Source organism: Neolamprologus multifasciatus, chromosome 23, assembly GCF_963576455.1.
Source record: "Neolamprologus multifasciatus chromosome 23, fNeoMul1.2, whole genome shotgun sequence".
Lineage (NCBI taxonomy): Eukaryota > Metazoa > Chordata > Actinopteri > Cichliformes > Cichlidae > Neolamprologus > Neolamprologus multifasciatus.
Genome location: NC_140460.1, coordinates 18,597,128 through 18,620,903, shown reverse-complemented (window position 1 = coordinate 18,620,903; position 23,776 = coordinate 18,597,128). Strand labels below are relative to the sequence as shown.

The 23,776-nt window shown below is 40.1% G+C and overlaps 1 long non-coding RNA gene and 2 other non-coding genes across 3 annotated transcripts in view; 1 reads left to right on the top strand and 2 right to left on the bottom strand.

Moving 5' to 3' along the window:
* The window catches only part of LOC146491359 (uncharacterized), a 34,460-nt gene extending 11,064 nt beyond the window's left edge, over positions 1 to 23,396 (bottom strand). Inside the window, exons 1-2 of the long non-coding RNA XR_014872594.1 lie at positions 23,182 to 23,396; positions 19,740 to 23,107 (exon numbers count right to left, since the gene is read on the bottom strand). This is a non-coding gene — a long non-coding RNA (uncharacterized LOC146491359). The remainder of the gene's footprint in view (positions 1 to 19,739; positions 23,108 to 23,181) is intronic.
* trnaw-cca (transfer RNA tryptophan (anticodon CCA)) lies at positions 1,442 to 1,513 on the top strand. Its single transcript has one exon. It is a non-coding gene; the product is annotated as a tRNA-Trp (tRNA).
* Positions 7,500 to 7,582, bottom strand: trnas-uga (transfer RNA serine (anticodon UGA)). The gene has a single exon. It is a non-coding gene; the product is annotated as a tRNA-Ser (tRNA).
* Positions 23,397 to 23,776: the final 380 nt, after the last annotated feature.

The following is a 23,776-nucleotide window of genomic DNA, read 5'->3' as shown; positions in this document are numbered from 1 at the left end:
TGATTTATTGTGAATGAATGATATTGTTTTAAGATGCATTATATTGCTGAGTTATAAGAAAATACTGTTCACAGAAAGTCATCGCCTTATTTGTCTGGTTAGAAGAGAACAGAGCATTCTGCCCCATCTCAGCAGGAGCAGATAAACAGGGAGCCAAGGTCGTAGCTTAGGCGCTGTGTGAGAGAAAGAATGTGAATGTTTAGGCTTTTATGATTAGGTGGGGACCACTAGAGGCTATAAGAGTTTGATCAAGGCTCCACCATTTTGAGATCTGATGCTGTCTGCTGTATGCTGTCCATCTCCCACGCGTGTGTTCATTAAATAATTGTTTGACTTGACCTGGCCGGAGCAGTGTTGTTATTTTGCTTTTCCTCTTGTATCCATCCCCAATATTTGAATCCGTAACAGGACTTACCTTTTTGTGTCACTTAAGTATTTTCTGTAATTGCATTATACAGTGATTTTTAAGTTGCTGTGGTAAATCTGCAGATCTGACTATAATCACAAATTGTATTGAATTTGACATCTTACGGCACACTACAATGTCACTTTGTTGAAACTCGAAAGTTGTTTCCAATGTTTAAATTTTGGTCATGCACTTTAAGCATTTAATATTGCCATATGCGGTGTTGTTCCCTGTATAAGCTTTGCTTACCGTAAATAAAGTTGTTGATGCAGCACCCTTTTTTTTGCATTTACACTTTATGTAAGCTTTGGTGTAAGAGTTTTCTATTGAAGTGCAAGGATCTTGAATGTTATAAATGGTAACGTGTGAGCAAGTGTAAAAAGGTTCTTGAGTTGTCACCTGTACTGTGTAGTTAAGTGTTAGACCTTTGCTGAAGACCTCTGAAAGGTCCAAACACCTAATTACAATGTATAGATGACAACTCAGGAACCTTTCTAGACTTGTTTTGTTGGTACCTAAACATTTAGCATATAGATGAAACTATTCATTAAATCATAATTAATCAAATTAATTAGGTCCAAAACACAATGTAAATGGTGCCATTAAATTCAAATTAATATTGTAAATTGAACCTAAAGCAATACAGTTAATAAAATGAACAAAGTGTTTAAATTCTAATTAATGGTGTTAAATAGTAACAATGAAAGGAAAGCTGTTGCTTTTAAAGAACAATTTCACTTCTGATACACATCATCATTGAAATTGCAGATAACAACCATATTGATCTATGTTTAATTGACCAGGTTTTGTGGAAAAGATTGACTTAACTTTGTCAATTAAATCCAACGTTTTATTTCTTAGAGTGTAACTGAAAACCAAACGTAGTCAGAAAGGATTAAGATTTGTCATTCTAGCCTTTCTATAGCAGTGATAACAAGTAGCCCCCTGCAACAATTTTGGTGTCTTCTGTGGAAAGAAGATGGACTGGCTTTGCAGAGATTTTCAGAAGTTTTGGGCAGAGGGGCAGGTTTGTGGGACCTTGTGGCGCAATGGTAGCGCATCTGACTCCAGATCAGAAGGTTGCGTGTTCAAATCACGTCAAGGTCAGCCGAGAGTGAGAGGACTGCAGCCTGTGATTCCCTTCGAATAGGAGGTTTTTAGTTGCTTGTGGCATACTCGTCCGTCTGTCCAGAAATTCAGGTCCATGACTCATGACGTGTCTCCAGTGAGTTGTTGATGGTGTCAGTGAACACTGTAGACAACTGATCAGCACAGTGCTTCAGGGTGGATGGAGGCACGGAGTTTGGTCCAGCTCCTTTGCATGGGTCCTGTGTCTTAGAGAGTCTGTTAACATCCCTTTCAAGTATGGAAAGAGGTGTGAAGGCACATGGAGAAATTTGTGAGCTTTACTGAGTGGTAGAGGTGATGGGGGAGCCGCAAGTGTTGACTGTCTGGGGTGGGGGCCCGGGTAGCTGGACGTTCCATTGTTTTCTGAAAGCAACAGGTGTGAATACATTGGATAGGTGTGAATGGTAGCTGAATTAGAGGGCTTCTGTAAATGGAACTGAATAAAAATGGAAAACAAAACACCCGCATGCTGCAGGTATACAGAGAGCAATGCCATGAGATACATGTAAACACATAGTTGAAAGAAGTAAAGACTGCACCAAAGGGAAACTCACAAAATTATTGTAAAGAAAAAAACATTCAAATATCAAGTATAAGTTTTTCATTCCGAACAAACAAATAGTTTTGAATGATAATGAAATCTAAAATCAGCTTCAGAGCTGGGCTTGGCATTCTGAAGCAAGCTCATCATATCCGGGATAGTTTTTCACTGTGGACAATGTCACTGTGTCCGGTGTGTTGGATACATTCAGATTTCATGTCTAATGTCGGTGCTTGTGATTACAGACGGTATTACATCTCTACCGATGAGAACTGCCATTGACAATCAGCGGGAAGGATTAAGAGTATCGAAGTGCATCAGCAGAGTGTGTTCGTGTAACAGAACGTCGATTTTAGTTAACTAAAGGTAAAATAAGGTTCATTGAAGAGAGTTCATGGGCTTATTTAGGAAGTAAACATGTGCAACACCAAGTGTCAGTGTTTCCACTTCTAAGCGTTTACGTGACTATTCAATTCAATTCAATTCAATTTTATTTATATAGCGCCAAATCACAACAAATGTCGCCTCAAGGCGCTTCATAGATACAGAGAAAAGCCCAACAATCATATGACCCCCTATGAGCAAGCACTTTGGCGACAGTGGGAAGGAAAAACTCCCTTTTAACAGGAAGAAACCTCCGGCAGAACCAGGCTCAGGGAGGGGCGGCCATCTGCTGCGACTGGTTGGGGTGAGAGAAGGAAGACAGGATAAAAGTCGTGCTGTGGAAGAGAGACAGAGATTAATAACAGGTATGATTCAATACAGAGAGGTCTATTAACACATAGTGAGTGAGAAAGGTGACTGGAAAGGAAAAACTCAATGCATCATGGGTATCCCCCGGCAGCCTACATCTATTGCAGCATAACTAAGGGAGGATTCAGGGTCACCTGGTCCAGCCCTAACTATACGCTTTAGCAAAAAGGAAAGTTTTAAGCCTAATCTTAAAAGTAGAGATAGTGTCTGTCTCCCGAATCCAAACTGGAAGCTGGTTCCACAGAAGAGGGGCCTGAAAACTGAAGGCTCTCCCTCCCATTCTACTTTTAAATACTCTAGGAACAACAAGTAGGCCTGCAGAGCGGGAGCGAAGTGCTCTAATAGGGTAATATGGTACTACAAGGTCATTAAGATAAGATGGGGCCTGATTATTTAAGACCTTGTATGTGAGGAGCAGGATTTTGAATTCAATTCTGGATTTAACAGGAAGCCAATGAAGGGAAGCCAAAACAGGAGAAATATGCTCTCTCTTTCTAGTCCCTGTCAGTACTCTTGCTGCAGCATTTTGGATTAACTGAAGGCTTTTCAGTGAGTTTTTTGGACATCCTGATAATAATGAATTGCAGTAGTCCAGCCTGGAAGTAATAAATGCATGAACTAGTTTTTCAGCGTCACTCTGAGACAGGATATTTCTAATTTTAGAGATGTTGCGCAAATGGAAGAAAGCAGTCTTACATATTTGTTTAATATGTGCGTTGAAGGACATATCCTGGTCAAAAATGACTCCAAGGTTCCTCACAGTGTTACTGGAGGCCAAGGTAATGCCATCCAGAGTAAGAATCTGGTTAGATACCATATTTCTAAGCTTTTCAGCGCCGAGTACAATGACCTCAGTTTTATCTGAGTTAAGAAGCAGAAAGTTAGTGGCCATCCAAGTCTTTATGTCTTTAAGACATTCCTGCAGTTTAACTAATTGGTGTGTGTTATCTGGCTTCATGGACAGATAGAGCTGGGTGTCATCTGCATAGCAGTGAAAATGTATGCTATGTCTTCTAATGATGCTGCCTAGGGGAAGCATGTATAATGTAAACAGAATTGGTCCTAGCACTGAACCCTGTGGAACTCCATAATTAACCTCAGTGTGTGAAGAGGACTCTCCATTTACATGCACAAATTGGAGTCTATTAGATAGATATGATACAAACCACTGCAGTGCAATACCTGTAATACCTACAGCATGTTCTAATCGCTCTAATAGGAGATTATGGTCAACAGTATCGAATGCTGCACTAAGGTCAAGAAGGACAAGCACAGAGATGAGTCCACTGTTCACTAAAGCTGTTTCTGTGCTGTGATGAACTCTGAAACCTGACTGAAACTCTTCAAATAAGCCATCCCTCTGCAGATGATCAGTTAGCTGTTTGACAACTACTCTTTCAAGGATTTTTGATATGAAAGGAAGGTTGGAGATTGGCCTATAATTAGCTAAGACTGCTGGGTCTAGAGATGGCTTTTTGAGAAAAGGTTTAACTGCAGCCACCTTGAAGGCCTGTGGTACATAGCCGATTATTAGAGATAGGTTGATCATATATAAGATCGAAGAATTAATCAATGGCAGGACTTCTTTGAGCAGTTTTGTAGGAATGGGGTCTAAAAGACACGTTGATGGTTTGGAGGAAGTAATTATTGAAGTTAACTCAGAAAGATCGATTGGAGAAAAAGAGTCTAACTTAACATCAATGGTACTAAGAGTAGCTGTAGATAATATTACATCTGTGGGATGATTATTAGTAATTTTTTCTCTAATGATAAAAATTTTATTTGTGAAGAAGTTCATGAAGTCATCACTAGTTAACGTTAAAGGGATGGTTGGCTCAAAAGAGCTCTGACTTTTTGTCAGCCTGGCTACAGTGCTGAAGAGAAACCTGGGGTTGTTCTTATTTTCTTCAATCAGTGACGAGTAGTAAGCTGTTCTGGCTTTGCGGAGGGCTTTCTTATAAAGCAACAAACTATTTCTCCAGGCTAAATGATGATCCTCTAAATTTGTGACACGCCATTTCCTCTCCAGATTACGAGTCATCTGCTTTAGGGTACGTGTTTGAGAATTATACCACGGGGTCAGGTACTTCTGATTAGAGACCTTAGTTTTCACTGGAGCTACAGTATCCAGAGTCGTACGTAGTGAGGAGGTGAAATTATTAACAAGATAATCGACCTCTGTTGGGGTAACGTTCAGATAGCTGCTCTGCTCTGTGTTGGTACAGGGCATTGACGATGATAACAGTGGCTGGATTATATTCTTAAACTTAGTTACAGCGCTTTCAGTAAGACATCTACTTTGATAAAGTCCACTCTCCACTGCTGCGTAATCAATTATTGTAAATGTAAATGTTATCAAGAAATGATCAGACAGGAGAGGGTTTTCAGGAAACACTGCTAAATGTTCAGTTTCTATGCCATATGTTAAAACAAGATCTAGAGTGTGATTAAAGTGGTGGGTGGGTTCTTTTACATTTTGAGAGAAACCTATTGAGTCTAACAACAGATTAAATGCCATGTTGAGGCTGTCATTTTTAGCATCAACATGGATGTTAAAATCACCCACAATAATTATTTTATCTGAGCTCAGAACTAAATCAGATATAAAGTCTGAGAAATCAGACAGAAACTCTGTGTAAGGCCCAGGTGGACGATAGATGATAACAAGTAAGACTGGTTTCTGAGTTTCACAGCTGGGGTGGACAATGTTAAGCATCAGGCTTTCAAATGAATTAAAAGTCTGTCTTGGTCTTTCATTAATTAATAGACTGGTGTGAAAAATTGCTGCCACACCGCCCCCTCGACCTGTGCTTCGAGATTTCTGGTAGTTAGAATGACTCGGGGGTGTTGATTCATTTAAACTAACATAATCATCCTGCTGCAACCAGGTTTCTGTAAGGCAGAGTAAATCAATTTGTTGATCAATTATTAAGTCATGTACTAACAGAGACTTGGAGGAGAGAGACCTAATATTTAATAATCCACATTTCACTGTTTTACTCTTTGGTTCAGATGTGGATACTGTATTATTCTTTCTTTGTAAATGTTTAAGTTGTTTGTTGCTGGTTTTTAGTTTGTTTTTTGTCTTTTTGGAAGCAGACACAGTCTCTATGGAGATGGGTTTTTGGGGGGGTAGCAGGAGGAGAGAAGCTGCAGAGAGGCGTGTAAGACTGCAACTCTGCTTCCTGGTCCCAACTCTGGATAGTCATATTTTGAGGGGTTTAATAAATTTATCGATATTTCTAGAAATGAGAGCTGCTCCATCCAAAGTGGGATGGATGCCATCTTTCCTAACAAGACCAGGTTTCCTCCAGAAGGTTTACCAATTATCTATGAAGCCCACATCGTTTCTGGGACACCACTCAGACAGCCAGCAATTTAAGGAGAACATGCGGCTAAGTGGCCGCTAGAATGGCTCACACAATAAGCTCAGTGATTCTTAAGAGTTAGCAGCTAACGAGGAAATGGTTGGCTGACCCTGGCTTAAAATCTGTTGGGCCGCACACGAGATCTGACAAGCAGTCCAAGAAGCTCTGAAGCACTGAACGCCGAGGTGACAAAGATTTATAAAAGACAATGTTCAAACAGGTACCGTCCACCTTCAGAATTCCCACAGTTTGTTCATGCGAGATGTTATTGAAGGCCCACTTTTAAGCAGCGCTAGTCTGGTGGGATGTGTGGAGCAGAGTGGCGCAGCGGAAGCGTGCTGGGCCCATAACACAGAGGTCGATGGATCGAAACCATCCTCTGCTAGGCGAGTCTGTTTTTAGGACGTACTAAACAACTGTGCTCAGAAAGGCTTGCTTACAAGTCTGGGATAGGCTTCCAGCAAGAAGCCATTCACCTCCCTGAAATTGGACAAAACAGACTGAACCCAGAAGTTGCCTCACTAAGAACCAAATCCTAGTTGCTCTAACCTGTTCCGCACATCTGCTTAAAAGCCCATTCACTTTGTTACCTCAACAGCGTGACATCACCTGTTTGCAACACAAGAACAACAATGGAGGCAACGGTGTACCTGCTGCTAAAGCGATGTTAAACGGTTGGACCACTGTGTTGCTTTGGGTGTACCCAAATGGCTGGCTCTGTTTGCCGGGAGACCAGTGACCAGGTACTGCCACCTAACTGAAAACCAAACGTAGCCAGAAAGGATTAAGATTTGTCATTCTAGCCTTTCTATAGCAGTGATAACAAGTAGCCCCCTGCAACAATTTTGATGTCTTGTGTGGAAAGAAGATGGACTGGCTTTGCAGAGATTTTCAGAAGTTTTGGGCAGAGGGGCAGGTTTGTGGGACCTTGTGGGACAATGGTAGCGCATCTGACTCCAGATCAGAAGGTTGCGTGTTCAAATCACATCAAGGTCAACCAAGAGTGAGAGGACTGCAGCCTGTTTGAATTAATATGTGATTCAAACTCTGTGCACATACCACTGATCGACATCTCCCACCATTTTTGTTTATAAAGCCTGGAGAGAAGAAGAGGGACTCTCCTTGGAGACGAGCACATTTTGTACAGGAATGATTTATACGTAAGTACAGTGGTGTGAACCGGTGATTGTAGAATTGTCAGTCACTCAATGCTCCAGGGCACCGTTGCAACTTTTGTATATGAGCTCCTCCGACTAATTGCAACCTTATCTTAGCAGAAAAAGAAGCTCCCGTAATGCATTTTCGCTGTGAGCAGGGTTTGAACCTGCGCGGGGAACCCCCCATTGGATTTCAAAGCCAACGCCTTAACCTCTCGGCCATCACAGCACCTCCACCTCACCTGCACCTTTTGGCCTGTGGTGAGAGATGCCTGCTCCCTGCTCCAACAGCGCTGGTTCTTTTGGAGATCATCACATGCCAGACCACTCCCTACTCAGAAGTCACTTCTCTGGTAAATACCATTAACAGTCGTTGAAGAGACCATTGTGTGTGAACTGCAAGGTCGTTTAGTCAGGTAAGATTTCATTCAAGGCTGACAGCACTGGTCTCCTACCCCATGGATAGCATTTCTGTGCAGACGGCACGAGGAGCCTCTCCAGAGCAGGTTGTGTTTGAGACAGGAGATCATCATGTACAAAAGCACTCCCTTCTGAGCAATCACTTTGCAGGTGTGTGTGAGGGGAAGGTTTTTTATTTTTAGACACTGTCCAAGGACTTTGTCTTTCTCTGACAAGCATCAGTAACAAATATGCATCGTTAAGAATTTGTCTAGCTGGCTTGCAAAGCTCATCAGAGCGTGAGCACTGAATGTCAGACACTATATTAGGCCTTTGATTGACTACTGCAAGCGCACTTCAAACCTCGATTTGTATTCTTTTCTCAAAGAGGAGAACCTTTCAAGTATAAAGAGAGATTCTACGTGTGCATGTTGACATGCATGGTCTGAAATGACATGCGTCTTTGGCACAACTTCTTTGCATTCACAAGTTGAACAACCTCCAGTTGCTGAAAAATTGCTTGTGTGGAAAGAAGGTGGACTGGCTTCTCAGAGATTGTCAGAAGTTTTGGGCAGAGGTAAACATGTGCAACACCAAGTGTCAGTGTTTCCACTTCTAAGCGTTTACGTGACTATGCGACTCAGTGGCTCACACAATAAGCTCAGTGATTCTTAAGAGTTAGCAGCTAACGAGGAAATGGTTGGCTGACCCTGGCTTAAAATCTGTTGGGCCGCACACGAGATCTGACAAGCAGTCCAAGAAGCTCTGAAGCACTGAACGCCGAGGTGACAAAGATTTATAAAAGACAATGTTCAAACAGGTACCGTCCACCTTCAGAATTCCCACAGTTTGTTCATGCGAGATGTTATTGAAGGCCCACTTTTAAGCAGCGCTAGTCTGGTGGTACATGTGGAGCAGAGTGGCGCAGCGGAAGCGTGCTGGGCCCATAACCCAAAGGTCGATGGATCGAAACCATCCTCTGCTAGACGCGTCTGTTTTCAGGACGTACTAAACAACTGTGCTCAGAAAGGCTTGCTTACAAGTCTGGAATAGGCTTCCAGCAAGAAGCCATTCACCTTCCTAAACATTCACATTCTTTTTCTCGCACAGCCCCTAAGCTACGCCCTTTGCTTCCTGTTTATCTGCTCCTGCTGAGATGGGGCAGAAAACCTCTCCAGTATGTTCTGTGCTCTTCTAATCAGACAAATAAGGCGATGACTTTCTGCGAACAGTATTTCTTATAACTCAGCAGTATAATGCATCATAAAACAATAGCATTCATTCACAATAAATCAGCAGTTTAATGTAATGCAAATCAGTTTAACAAATGTAATAGTTATCACCTTCTAATTCAGGAGAATAATGCAAACTAAAACTACATAATAATTCACAATATTTAATTAGGGGTCTAACATGGCATACAATAATATTATAATCCCACAAGTATCATTGCAGTTTTGCTTGATCCCCTTTATTGCCTCTTTATTGGTTATCTTTTTGTGTGTCATTGAAACGCATAAATAAGACAAGCACAGTTCCACAAACCTGTCCCCTCTCTGAAGCAATAGACCTCACTGTCAGTAATCCAGGGGTAGATGGGGAAGTGGTAGGTTTTGTTTATAGGGGATTTCACTTCCACCTTGGCAGGATACCAAGAGTCTTGGAGAAACCTTTTCTGTTTGTCTAACTTTATCATCACCAGCTTTCCGAGGGATTTGGGGCAGGACACAATAAAATGAGATACCTGCAAAAAAAAAAAAAGAACAAACAAAAGATCCACATCACATGTAGTTTTAAATAGTTTTAAATATGTATGCAGAGGGGTTTCAGACTCACTTGCCCTCTAAAGAAAGATGGTTTCCAGCTTGTGAGATCAACGCGTTTGCTCTCTCCATCTGTCCCGACCAGTGTAATGTAAACGTTATTGAAAGTGGAGGCCAAGGCCAGATTGCCAGTGAACACGGTCACTTCATAGTTAATCATTGTCACCCTTCAAAGTAGAAAAACCCAGATGAAGAGAGAATTTTAATAACCATCCTCAGCATCATTTGACCAAACATTTAATTCAAATTAGTACTTTATTCGATCATAAGTTGCAGTCCAATTATTGCAGATAGAAATACTTTCATAAATAATCTGCCTTATCTCAGCAAATGAGACCAAGAACATCCTCTGAAGAAATGTTGATATGAAAAAAGTCACCGCTAATATCTTTATGTTTTATAGGGCTGCTCAGTAAGCTGCATCAGTCATTGCTGATCATAAAAGTATGAACCGGCAGAACCTGCAAAAACTATGCATACTACAGAGTTAGAAGGGAATTATCGTCAAGGACTGTTTTATTAAATTAGAATGAATTATGCATTTTATCCTTGTCTCTTTTCTCTCCTTCTTCCCCTCTCATCTCTCCACTGGTTGCTGCAGATGGCTGCTCCTTCCTGAGTCCTGTTAGAGGTCCCTTTAATTTAAGTTAGTTTTTACTCCCTTCATCTTTACCTTCATCTGTATTTTGAAATATCGATGTTCCAGAAGGAGTTTGATAAGTAAAAATCCTGAAAAATTATTAAATTGTATTAATTTTATTCTGTAAAATCCAAATGGCTGACTTCCTCTTCTTATTAAGTTCATTATGGCTCCAAGAGACTTTTCTGAACAACTTGGGATGTTCAATATGGTAACTGCACTTGTGAATGTAGCTGAACAACAGTGAAAGTCTTAATTTATTGAGCCATTTTATCTCATTCACACCTGAGACAGATTTCAATTTGAACAGCTTCTTTAATGATGTGATAAGGCCATGGTGGCATGGTCAGGTTCATAGACTTATTCTTAATAGGTGAAGTCAGTGCAGTTAGATAAGTGGTGGGTGCAGGAGTCCAAGCAACCACTGACGTGTTTCTTTTTTTTTTTAAGAAATATTTTTGTTTATTGCATTTTATTATAATTATCTTATCTCACTATCTTACTTGGCCTCTTAGACTAACATTAAGTGCAGATAAGATGTCTGCTTTAGTTGTGGGGCTGACACTCTTTATATCAGTAACAGTATGTGAGCAGGATAACAATGACAAACAAAAACAAAAACATCAGCTGCATAGTTCAAGTGTGGTGCTGATATGATCTGTTCTGTCACTTATACTATTGCCGTTTAGCGATAGACAACACGTTCTCACTCCCAAAGCGTCACATTTTACGCTAGGTGACAAATTGTCAACATGTCACCAGTTTATATCAAAAGGTTGTGTATATATCTATCTATCTATCTATCTATATATATATATATATATATATATATATATATAAATATATATATAGCCGTATGCATCAGCGTCTGCAGGATAGTGTCAAGAAAACAAACTGTTAGTGAGAATATACAGCAAGGATGGTTGCAACATTTAATGAAAGTTAAGATAATGAATAAAAAAAATCACACCAAACTGTTGGTTTATTTTGTTTTTAGGTCAAAAGGTTACACGCTATATAACAGCACAACTTTTCAGGATGATTTTCAAGAATAGGTGCCACCACAGCTTAACAGACACAGACTGAAGTCTACCACTAATAATAGTCAGCACAGTCATTCTCACAATGTCAAAAATACCCAGCAGGAGTGTGAGAGACACAATAATGGGACATTGTTCCTCGATTTTAAACTGAAAATAAAAACACAATAAGTTTCATTTTTAGTCATTTCCCTGGAAATGTGCTAGGCGCCCCTGTGAACAAAAGGTCATCAGCGCATTTAATGGCAAAAGGATTACAGGAATCTTTTGCCATTGCTTTGGTATTTGACTCATTCCTTCAGCCATTAGATTATATATTTAGACTGCTTAGCTAGGCATAATGATGTTTCACTATGCTATCTGCTAACTGTTTTGTTTAGAAGGATGCTAATGCTTAATAGTGTGACATTATTATAAAGTGTTCCCTTTTATTTCAGTAGAGACAGATTACTTTATTGATGGAAATAATTATTTGATATCTTTGGAACACATTGTGTGTTAGTTGGTGGACTAACTTTTGCTGCTACTCATACATTTCTTTAAGTCAGTCACCAGGTTTGTGCACAACTCAACAAGTATTTTTAACCACTACTCTTTGAAGATGTTCTTGATCTAATGAATGTCTTCCTGTGCTGCTCCTACTGTGCTGTGAATAGTTAGTTTTTCAGTCAACAGTCCATTTCTTACATCAATATTTGATATGTCTGTGAAGGTTCTCAGTCATCCAGGTCATCGTAGTCTAAGGAGCTTGAAAAGAAAAGCGTCTGGAAGCTGATCTATCAATATTTGATAGATCAGCTTTAAGTTTGGAAACCATGTGAACCAGTTCACTCCTCCAGGAAAAAAAAGCACACAAAAAACAAAACACTCCCTTCAAGTAATACATCAATATTACAAGTTCTTTTTATATGAACAGATTAAATATTTAATTATAGAATGAATAATAATATGCCATTGCAGAAAAAAAATACTCCATATTGATCATATGCTACAGGTTGAACAGCTATGTGAGTGCTTCTGATTTTACATTTGGCAGTTTGTGGCAGTGTCAGTCAGAGCGAGCCAGTGTACCCGTAGTGCTGGTCTGAAGCTCAGATAAATGAATAGGATTGTGTTAGGAATTAAACATGTAGATCACACAAGAAGGAGGCAGAAGTGTGGAGATAAGGGTATAGACTTTAATATGGAGAGAAATTTGCCTCAAAAGTGTTAGAAATGCGTACGATGTGATCTACATGCGTTTGTGACTTTTGAGGACTCACAAACACGTGCTCCAATCCACACGCAAATACAACGCAACCTGACCACACGTAAAACAATTTTACAAATGCGTACATCCAAGCCTGAATAAATACTCATCATTTACTCAAAACCTTTTAAGTTTAGTCTCACAAATCTGAACATTTTTCTCTTTAAAAGGATTTCCTTGCGGAAAATACTGTCAAGTTGTTTTTTTTCTTTAATTAATACAGTAATCATTAATTAGCTGATTACTTTCCTTTAAAGGTAATGTGAAGAAAGAAACATCCAGCAAGTACCTACATTGCTAACAAAATGCTTCATATTAATAATATTATCATTTCTTTTATACGCATTACTTTATGGATGACAAGAATGACCACTGGAGGGCGATGTGCTATCATGATGGAGCATTTAAAATTGTGTTCAGATTTAGAGTCCTTTCACATGTAGGATTTCAGCGTCAATGAAATAAGAGGAAGAGGATTTATATGTTACGCCAATCGGAGGTCACTAAAATCAATATTGAATCGGTGTGTAACTTTGCCAAAACAATGTCGGACTCTGTAGTTTTCTCTGGTCCCCTCCCCAATCAGACCAGGAGTGACATGTTTAGCCGCATGTTCTCCTTAAATTGCTGGCTGTCTGAGTGGTGTCCCAGAAACGATGTGGGCTTCATAGATAATTGGCAAACCTTCTGGAGGAAACCTGGTCTTGTTAGGAGAGATGGCATCCATCCCACTTTGGATGGAGCAGCTCTCATTTCTAGAAATATCGACAAATTTATTAAACCCCTCAAAACATGACTATCCAGAGTTGGGACCAGGAAGCAGAGTTGCAGTCTTACACGCCTCTCTGCAGCTTCTCTCCTCCTGCTACCCCCCCAAAAACCCATCTCCATAGAGACTGTGTCTGCTTCCAAAAAGACAAAAAACAAACTAAAAACCAGCAACAAACAACTTAAACAATCACAAAGAAAGAACAATACAGTATCCACATCTGAACCAAAGAGTAAAACAGTGAAATGTGGATTATTAAATATTAGGTCTCTCTCCTCCAAGTCTCTGTTAGTACATGACTTAATAATTGATCAACAAATTGATTTACTCTGCCTTACAGAAACCTGGTTGCAGCAGGATGATTATGTTAGTTTAAATGAATCAACACCCCCGAGTCATTCTAACTACCAGAAATCTCGAAGCACAGGTCGAGGGGGTGGTGTGGCAGCAATTTTTCACACCAGTCTATTAATTAATGAAAGACCAAGACAGACTTTTAATTCATTTGAAAGCCTGATGCTTAGCATTGTCCACCCCAGCTGTGAAACTCAGAAACCAGTCTTCCTTGTTATCATCTATCGTCCACCTGGGCCTTACACAGAGTTTCTGTCTGATTTCTCAGACTTTATATCTAATTTAGTTCTGAGCTCAGATAAAATAATTATTGTGGGTGATTTTAACATCCATGTAGATGCTAAAAATGACAGCCTCAACATGGCATTTAATCTGTTGTTAGACTCAATTGGTTTCTCTCAAAATGTAAAAGAACCCACCCACCACTTTAATCACACTCTAGATCTTGTTTTAACATATGGCATAGAAACTGAACATTTAACAGTGTTTCCTGAAAACCCTCTCCTGTCTGATCATTTCTTGATAACATTTACATTTACAATAATTGATTACGCAGCAGTGGAGAGTGGACTTTATCAAAGTAGATGTCTTTCTGAAAGCGCTGTAACTAAGTTTAAGAATATAATCCAGCCACTGTTATCATCGTCAATGCCCTGTACCAACACAGAGCAGAGCAGCTATCTGAACGCTACCCCAACAGAGGTCGATTATCTTGTTAATAATTTCACCTCCTCACTACGTACGACTCTGGATACTGTAGCTCCAGTGAAAACTAAGGTCTCTAATCAGAAGTACCTGACCCCGTGGTATAATTCTCAAACACGTACCCTAAAGCAGATGACTCGTAATCTGGAGAGGAAATGGCGTGTCACAAATTTAGAGGATCATCATTTAGCCTGGAGAAATAGTTTGTTGCTTTATAAGAAAGCCCTCCGCAAAGCCAGAACAGCTTACTACTCATCACTGATTGAAGAAAATAAGAACAACCCCAGGTTTCTCTTCAGCACTGTAGCCAGGCTGACAAAAAGTCAGAGCTCTGTTGAGCCAACCATCCCTTTAACGTTAACTAGTGATGACTTCATGAACTTCTTCACAAATAAAATTTTTATCATTAGAGAAAAAATTACCAATAATCATCCCACAGATGTAATATTATCTACAGCTACTCTTAGTTCCATTGATGTTAAGTTAGACTCTTTTTTTCCAATCGATCTTTCTGAGTTAACTTCAATAATTACTTCCTCCAAACCATCAACGTGTCTTTTAGACCCCATTCCTACAAAACTGCTCAAAGAAGTCCTGCCATTGATTAATTCTTCGATCTTATATATGATCAACCTATCTCTAATAATCGGCTATGTACCACAGGCCTTCAAGGTGGCTGCAGTTAAACCTTTACTCAAAAAGCCATCTCTAGACCCAGCAGTCTTAGCTAATTATAGGCCAATCTCCAACCTTCCTTTCATATCAAAAATCCTTGAAAGAGTAGTTGTCAAACAGCTAACAGATCATCTGCAGAGGAATGGTTTATTTGAAGAGTTTCAGTCAGGTTTCAGAGTTCATCACAGCACAGAAACAGCTTTATTGAAGGTTACAAATGATCTTCTTATGGCCTCTGACAGTGGACTCATCTCTGTGCTTGTCCTTCTTGACCTTAGTGCAGCATTCGATACTGTTGACCATAATATTCTATTAGAGCGATTAGAACATGCTGTAGGTATTACAGGTATTGCACTGCAGTGGTTTGTATCATATCTATCTAATAGACTCCAATTTGTGCATGTAAATGGAGAGTCCTCTTCACACACTGAGGTTAATTATGGAGTTCCACAGGGTTCGGTGCTAGGACCAATTCTGTTTACATTATACATGCTTCCCCTAGGCAGCATCATTAGAAGACATAGCATACATTTTCACTGCTATGCAGATGACACCCAGCTCTATCTGTCCATGAAGCCAGATAACACACACCAATTAGTTAAACTGCAGGAATGTCTTAAAGACATAAAGACTTGGATGGCCACTAACTTTCTGCTTCTTAACTCAGATAAAACTGAGGTCATTGTACTCGGCGCTGAAAAGCTTAGAAATATGGTATCTAACCAGATTCTTACTCTGGATGGCATTACCTTGGCCTCCAGTAACACTGTGAGGAACCTTGGAGTCATTTTTGACCAGGATATGTCCTTCAACGCACATATTAAACAAATATGTAAGACTGCGTTCTTCCATTTGCGCAACATCTCTAAAATTAGAAATATCCTGTCTCAGAGTGACGCTGAAAAACTAGTTCATGCATTTATTACTTCCAGGCTAGACTACTGCAATTCATTATTATCAGGATGTCCAAAAAACTCACTGAAAAGCCTTCAGTTAATCCAAAATGCTGCAGCAAGAGTACTGACAGGGACTAGAAGGAGAGAGCATATTTCTCCTGTTTTGGCTTCCCTTCATTGGCTTCCTGTTAAATCCAGAATTGAATTCAAAATCCTGCTCCTCACATACAAGGTCTTAAATAATCAGGCCCCATCTTATCTTAATGACCTTGTAGTACCATATCACCCTATTAGAGCACTTCGCTCCCGCTCTGCAGGCCTACTTGTTGTTCCTAGAGTATTTAAAAGTAGAATGGGAGGGAGAGCCTTCAGTTTTCAGGCCCCTCTTCTGTGGAACCAGCTTCCCGTTTGGATTCAGGAGACAGACACTATCTCTACTTTTAAGATTAGGCTTAAAACCTTCCTTTTTGCTAAAGCATATAGTTAGGGCTGGACCAGGTGACCCTGAATCCTCCCTTAGTTATGCTGCAATAGATGTAGGCTGCCGGGGGATTCCCATGATGCATTGAGTTTTTCCTTTCCAGTCACCTTTCTCACTCACTATGTATTAACAGACCTCTCTGTATTGAATCGTATCTGTTATTAATCTGTCTCTCTTCCACAGCATGTCTTTATCCTGTCTTCCTTCTCTCACCCCAACCGGTCGCAGCAGATGGCCGCCCCTCCCTGAGCCTGGTTCTGCCGGAGGTTTCTTCCTGTTAAAAGGGAGTTTTTCCTTCCCACTGTCGCCAAAGTGCTTGCTCATAGGGGGTCATATGATTGTTGGGCTTTTCTCTGTATCTATGAAGCGCCTTGAGGCGACATTTGTTGTGATTTGGCGCTATATAAATAAAATTGAATTGAAAATTGAATATGTTTGCTGTGGGGATGATGGTGTGAATGGGGATAATAGAATGTTTATAGTATTGATGAAACTGCTGACAAACACCTGGGTTAATCCCTTAGTTTGGGACAAGGCACCTGCAGTCATGCAAAAAACCAAGTACTGACGTAACGAGCCTCTAAAATCATTCTGCAGGAATTTAGTCCCACTCTTCTTTGCAGCATTGCTTCACTTCATTAAGGTTTGTAGGGATTTGTTTATGTACAGCTATCTTAAGGTCCTTAAGGTACAGCATTCTGACCAGGTTGAGGTCTGATATTTGACATGGTCATTGCAAGACTTATTATTTTCATTTCCAGCCATTCCGTTGTAGGTTTGCTGCTGTGTTAGTGATAATTGTCCTGTTGCATGGCCCAATTTCAGCTACTTTCAGCTATTTCACTACTGATAATAATAACAATAAAAAATATTATTAATATTACTATAATATTTCCTTCTTTTTTTTGCCTGTCCTATTTGGTTCTTTAGCCGTCAGAATTGTTGTCTGAAGACCAACAAAGATACCCAATGGATTTACTTTGCCAAATGGATCATCACATCCTTGCCGTATTGCTCCATTTGATCGACCTTTGTTGTTATTATTTATTTTATTTTAGTTTCAGTTGTTACAGACGGGACAGACATGACTGGGGGATAGGAAAGGGTGAAAGAAAGATGAAGGAAAAGAAAAACAGAAGGGGAGAGGGACAGTGAGAAAGGGCACTTAAAAAGAGAAAGGAGAGAAAAAAAACTATAATATTTACAACAATAGTAGTCATAGCAATAGTCTCTCAGAGCAAAACATATTCAGGATATCTGAGCCTGAGTTTTCAAACTTCCTTAGAGTATAATGTTTCACTTTCTACAATGAGCCTTAGTAGGATAGTTAGTGTTCGCTAACATTAACCAAAAGAAAGACAGCCGAGGTTCAGATTTGATCCATAAACTAAAATGATCCCTCCATGATTCAAATGTCCAATTGCCCAGTCTTCTGTCTTGGTTCTATATAATAAGGGTTCAGCAAATTTCCACAAACCTGTCCCCTCTCTGAAGTGGTGCACGTCATTGTCAATGATGCAGTGGTACACAGGGAGGTGTCTCCTTCGGGGGAGGTCGCTTCCACTTTGGCAGGATACTAAGAATCTTTGTGAAACTTTTTCTGTTCGTCTAACTCTATGAGCACCAGCTTTCCAAGGGAGGTTGGACATGATGTGCTAAAGTGTGACACCTGAAATAATGACCATAGCTCTGAAAATACAGAGAGAAGCTTCAAATGTGTATGATAATCACAACACAGTCACTGCAGAGGTGAGCACAGTTTAGAAATGGAGTTGGGTTTCACACTCACTGCGCCTCTGTAAAAAGATGGTGCAGCTTTTTGAGATGTGTACGTTTGCTCTCTCGAGCTGTGCCAAACAGCTTCATGTAGATCAGGGGTGGGCAATTCCAGGCCCCGAGGGCCGGTGTTCCTGCAGGATTTAGATGTGTCCTTGAACCAACACAGCTGATTTAAATGGCTAAATTAGCTCTCCAGAGGTCTGGTAACAAACTAATCATGTGATTCAGGTGTGTTGACCCAAGTTGAGATCTAAAACCTGCAGGACACCGGCCCTCGGGGCCTGGAATTGCCCACCCCTGATGTAGATGTTGTTAAAAGTGGTGGCAAAGGCTAGTTTACCAGTGAAAATCAAACAATTCCTGATGAATAGAGAATGATATTAACCCAAAGATATCACGAGAAATCATTTCAAATTTCAGTAGCATTTGTACTACAGTAATGTGGTAATGCTGGAATAATAAGGTGGAAACAAGATGCTAATGGTATTAACCATAAACCAGTAACCTAAAAAAAAAGGTTTCTCAGTATTGTTTATCACATAACACAAAATGTATATTCAACCTTGTGCTACATGGAGACACGTATGTGAGAATGCTGTTTGTAGACTACAGCTCAGCATTCAATACCATCGTTCCCTCGAAGCTGGACAGGAAACTGCAGGATCTAGGACTGAGCAGCTCCCTCTGCAGCTGGATCCTTAGCTTCCTGACTGACAGACGCCAAGTGGTCAGACTGGGCAGCACCACCTCATCCCCCATCACACTGAACACGGGTGCACCACAGGGGTGTGTACTGAGCCCTCTCCTGTACTCACTCTACACCTACGACTGCACGGCCACTAACAACTCCAACATCATTGTGAAGTTTGCGGATGACACTACAGTGGTGGGTCTTATCACCAACGGTGATGAGACGGCTTACAGGGAGGAGGTCAGCGCCCTGACCCACTGGTGTCAAGATAACCATCTCACCCTCAACGTCGCAAAGACAAAGGAGTTGATAGTGGACTTCCGGAGGTGCAGAGAAGTACACACCCCCATCACCATCAACGGCGCTGCTGTGGAGAGAGTGAGCAGCTTCCGCTTCCTTGGTGTACATCTGGCCGAGGATCTTATGTGGTCAGTACACATAAACAAAACAGTGAAGAAGGCGCAGCAGCGCCTCTTCTTTCTCAGGAGGCTGAAAAGATTTGGCATGAGCCCCCGCATCCTCAGGACCTTCTATCGCTGTGCCATTGAGAGCATCCTCACCGGATGCATCACCACCTGGTATGGCAACAGCACCGCTTACAACCGCAAAGCTCTCCAGAGAGTAGTGCGGTGTGCTGAAAGAATAATTGGAGGTGAGCTTCCCTCCCTCCAGGACATCTACAGGAAGCGGTGCCTGAGGAAAGCGGGGAGGATCATCAAGGACTCCAGTCACTCCAACCATAAACTGTTCAGACTACTTCCATCAGGAAGGAGGTTCTGCAGCATCCGGTCCCGTACCAGCAGATTGACAGACAGCTTTTTCCACCAGGCCATCAGACTGCTGAACACTTCATAGACACCTCACCTCCACTACTGGAACTTCAACATTATGCACTACATACTAGGGGTGGGGGAAAAAATCGATACTGTGTAGTATCGTGATATTTTGTTTGCTAATAATGTATCGATACAGGGACAGCAGAAATCGATATTTTGTTCCAAAAAAAGGTTTTTGTGCTCTGACTTCAGAGCATGTTGAGCAAGAATCCTGACATTCCTTCACTGTCCATATGTGTTTAACTTTTTTTTGGCAGCAATAAACATGACAGTTTACGTATTTTAATTTAAGACATATTTTATTTTAATTAAGTTTAAAACTTTTTTATTTAATGTAAAATTATATTTTGCATAATTTACCCTCAAATTCTTCAGTTGCTGAAGGGACTGCATAGTTTTCATAAATTGCATAGTTCAGAATAGCTGTAATTGTACCAGATGGTTGCATTCAGTTAAGTTGGACTAGACTGTAATACAAACCATTCAGTTTGTCAACAATAAAACTGAAATGAGAGAAAGACTGAGTGCGAGACTTTGATATTAGATAAAATGAATATTGATAAAGTTTACCTTTATGTATAGAATCTGAATATCGCAAAATATTTTAAGAAATTGCAATAATATCGTATCGTGCGTTAAGTATTGTGATAATATCGTATCGTGGGATGTATGGTGATTCCCACCTCTACTACATACTGTACATTAATGCCACTGTTTTGCACAATATCGAACTACAAACCTCTGTATATTTTATTGCTTACTCTATTTAATTTGTAAAATATGTATATACACACACGTAGAAAAACATATTTAGTATACACATCCAGTAATGCATATACTATTATATATTGTACATATGTTTATTAGTCTCAGATTTAGCCATTCTTATATTTTGCTTGTTTTATGTTATTGTATTTTTGCACAACTCTGTTGCTTGTGAAGCTCGCACACAAGAATTTCACTCGCATGTACTGTACCAGTGTACCTGCACATGTGATGTAACAATAAAAGTTATTTGATTTTGAACCAGCAATGATAATAAGCCCAAAACCATGTAATGTTCCTGACACAGGGGCACAGGTTGGCTTAGTTTGTCTTTGGTACAGATTGTTGTTCTTACAGGCTCTCTCCTCCCATGTGGGCGGATCCTGGGGTTTCCTGCTCTTCAGCTGGACATGCCTGATTGTTATCTCATTCATCATAGCCAGTATGAAAGAACCAGCCAAACCATCCAGTTTGTGCCAGCTAGTCTGCCTCTCATAGGTGATGACAGGGAACTTGTATTTTTGTTTTTTGTTTTAATGTGTTTCCTGTTTTCCTCCTGCTGAATAAAAAAAATGAAGGAACACTAAAAACTGCACATGAACAATATTTATTATTCAACGCAGCTCAGCTCACAAAAGAGGAGTCTCAGCTAAAGAATGAAATCAGTGTATGATTTTAGTTTTAAACTTCAAAATGTTAATCTAGGGACCTTTGCGATGATCCAACCATGATCCACGTTCCCTGATATTCCTTTAGGTTTTGCTTTGTTTGAAAAATACTCCTTCCTTTCACGTTTACAGTTTGAAATAAGCATTTCAAATCAATGAACTGTTATTTGACCTCTATATATTGTGTTCACATTGATATGAGTAGTGCAAAGATACTTTTTTTATATCACTGTTACTAAAGGCCACCAGATTGTGATGTTTGTGATTTCACAAAGAGCTACAGTCCTTTAGAAGTTTCTGCTGGAAAAGGTTTCCTTTCTTTTTATCTTCAAAACTTTTTCTGCTGAGTTTATGGTCTTAGTCACCCATTTAGACTTGCAAACCCTTTTTACGGCTTTGTTTTTTTAAATTTATTACTTTTTCTTAGAGGGAAACTATCCAGGATAGAAATGTAACTTACAGAAGTAGATGTAAATTCTGGGTTTCAAAGTCTGATCAGGCTGTAGATCAGAGAAAACAGAATAACTAATTGTTACATCCCCACATGAAAGCTAGGCGAAGAGGGTGGGGGACAGTAACAATTTGATCCGGATTGGAATGAATAGGACGCCAGGCGGAGGTGTTTAACATAAAATGAATCTTTATATGGGTTAATTGATTATTATAAACAGTAACAAAAGAAAGAGGCAGAAACGCTGCTTTAATGATAAATCAGACAGGCCAGCTGAAGGAACGGTGGCCGCTTCAACTAGGAAGAAGCTATGCTGCTCTTAGCAATAATAGGCCAAACCAAGAAATGGAGGCCGCGCCACTTAAGAAAAACCACTGCTCAGTTGAGAGTTACTCAAAGACAGAGTAACTCTCGGTCTTACCGACCGAATCCACCAGAAGCCTCTTCCACACCTGCACTGCTCTCCTCCAGCTTATGTCACCTCTGGAGGGTAATTGGTGGTAAACAAGGGCAGATGAGCAGCAGGTGTGTCCTAATGGAGAAGGCAGGGGCAGAGAGAGACAAGGGGAGGGGCAAGAAAGGAGGAGCAGAGGACAACACCACACCCACACACTCCCACAGCCTCACAGGATCAAGCACACAAAAAACAAACATGTAACACTGATGAAGCGCTAATGAATTAATACAGGCTAGGTATTGAGTGAAATATTATGGTCATTATTAATCAGAAGATTTAGGAATGCTACTGGAGCTGATGGGCAGTAATTAATAAATACACACAACACAAAATGCTTTTGCAGGTACCATGTATTTAACCAAACCAAAGAAAAATAACAAGAAAAAAAGGAAAACAAAATAATCACTCCTGCTGCAGCTATTCAATTAATCACATAAATAACACATGTTAACATCAAAACCACTGATCCACACTGAAGTCCATGAGTTTTATCTGAATGTCCATGAGAGATGTCCAAGCGCTATTGTCCATAAACAGGGGAATGGTGTGTAGGATTGTGGAAATCAGTGTATTTGGAAAATGGGGACAGAGCGTTGTCTTTGATAGCTTCCTACCCAACCAGTGGAAGCTTCAATTGCAGAATGAGAGTCCTGCTCCTAGCCGTTCATTGGCTCGCCATCCTTTTCCATACCAAAAAGGTTCACCTGGCCCGCATTAAATAAACAAGGCCAATAAGAAGTCACAAGAATAACACAAAAATGTCAGCCAATTAAGCTAAATACATTAAGTTATTCTTGTTCCTGTGTACACAATTTATAAATAAATAAACAAACAGTATATTTAACCAATAAGGATTTAACTGAAACATTTCAACTGCTATATACATACTATGTAGCTCCACAACATTTTTTATTCAACAAATATCGGTCAAATCAAAACCAAATTGTTTGGACCGGCAGCAGCCAATTAGCGTCAGCTGGTAGCAATACAAACAATCAATTAAAAGTTCAAACTCACCAATTCCGTTCTGTTCAGTGCACAACAACACTATGGCTCTGGCTCACAGTAATCAGCATCTAAGTTGCATAAGTTAGTGGGTGTTAAAAGAAATGCATTACAATGGGAAAAGCAAGTGTTTGCCAATACAAACCTGCAACAGCTCTGTCACCTGGCTTGCCTCCACGCATCTGACAGGAGGAAGCCGGGACAGGCTTACTATGACCCACATGCCATCCGATTGGCTGAGGAAAGTCATGTGGTTGGAGTCATGTACCTGAAATGCGTTCAATGGCAGGAAACAAGTGCAGGAAATTACTAAAATCTAGTAAAACAGATTTTACTCTGGGTTACAAACAGCCTTCACTTTTTAAACAGAATATGACAGAATGAGAACACAGTTTGAAATGAACATCTATATATATTTAAACATTAAAGCATCAAAACATACATAAACATGAAACAATGTTAATTAAATTATAAGAGTTTTAGACTGACCTGTTTCTTACTTGCACCTATTTTTTATCATTTGGTTGCACCTTTCTCCCTCCGTCTTTTTTCTCTGATCAGCCAATTCACCAAGCAAGATGTTCAGCGTTAACTCTAAAGACTCACGTACACTTTGCCTGCATGTACATGAGAAATACAGCATGATTTGGCACAGAGATGAGGAGAGAGAGACGGAGCATAGACTAACAGCCAAAAGTTTGGACACACCTTCTCATTGAATGTTTTTCTTACTTTTCATG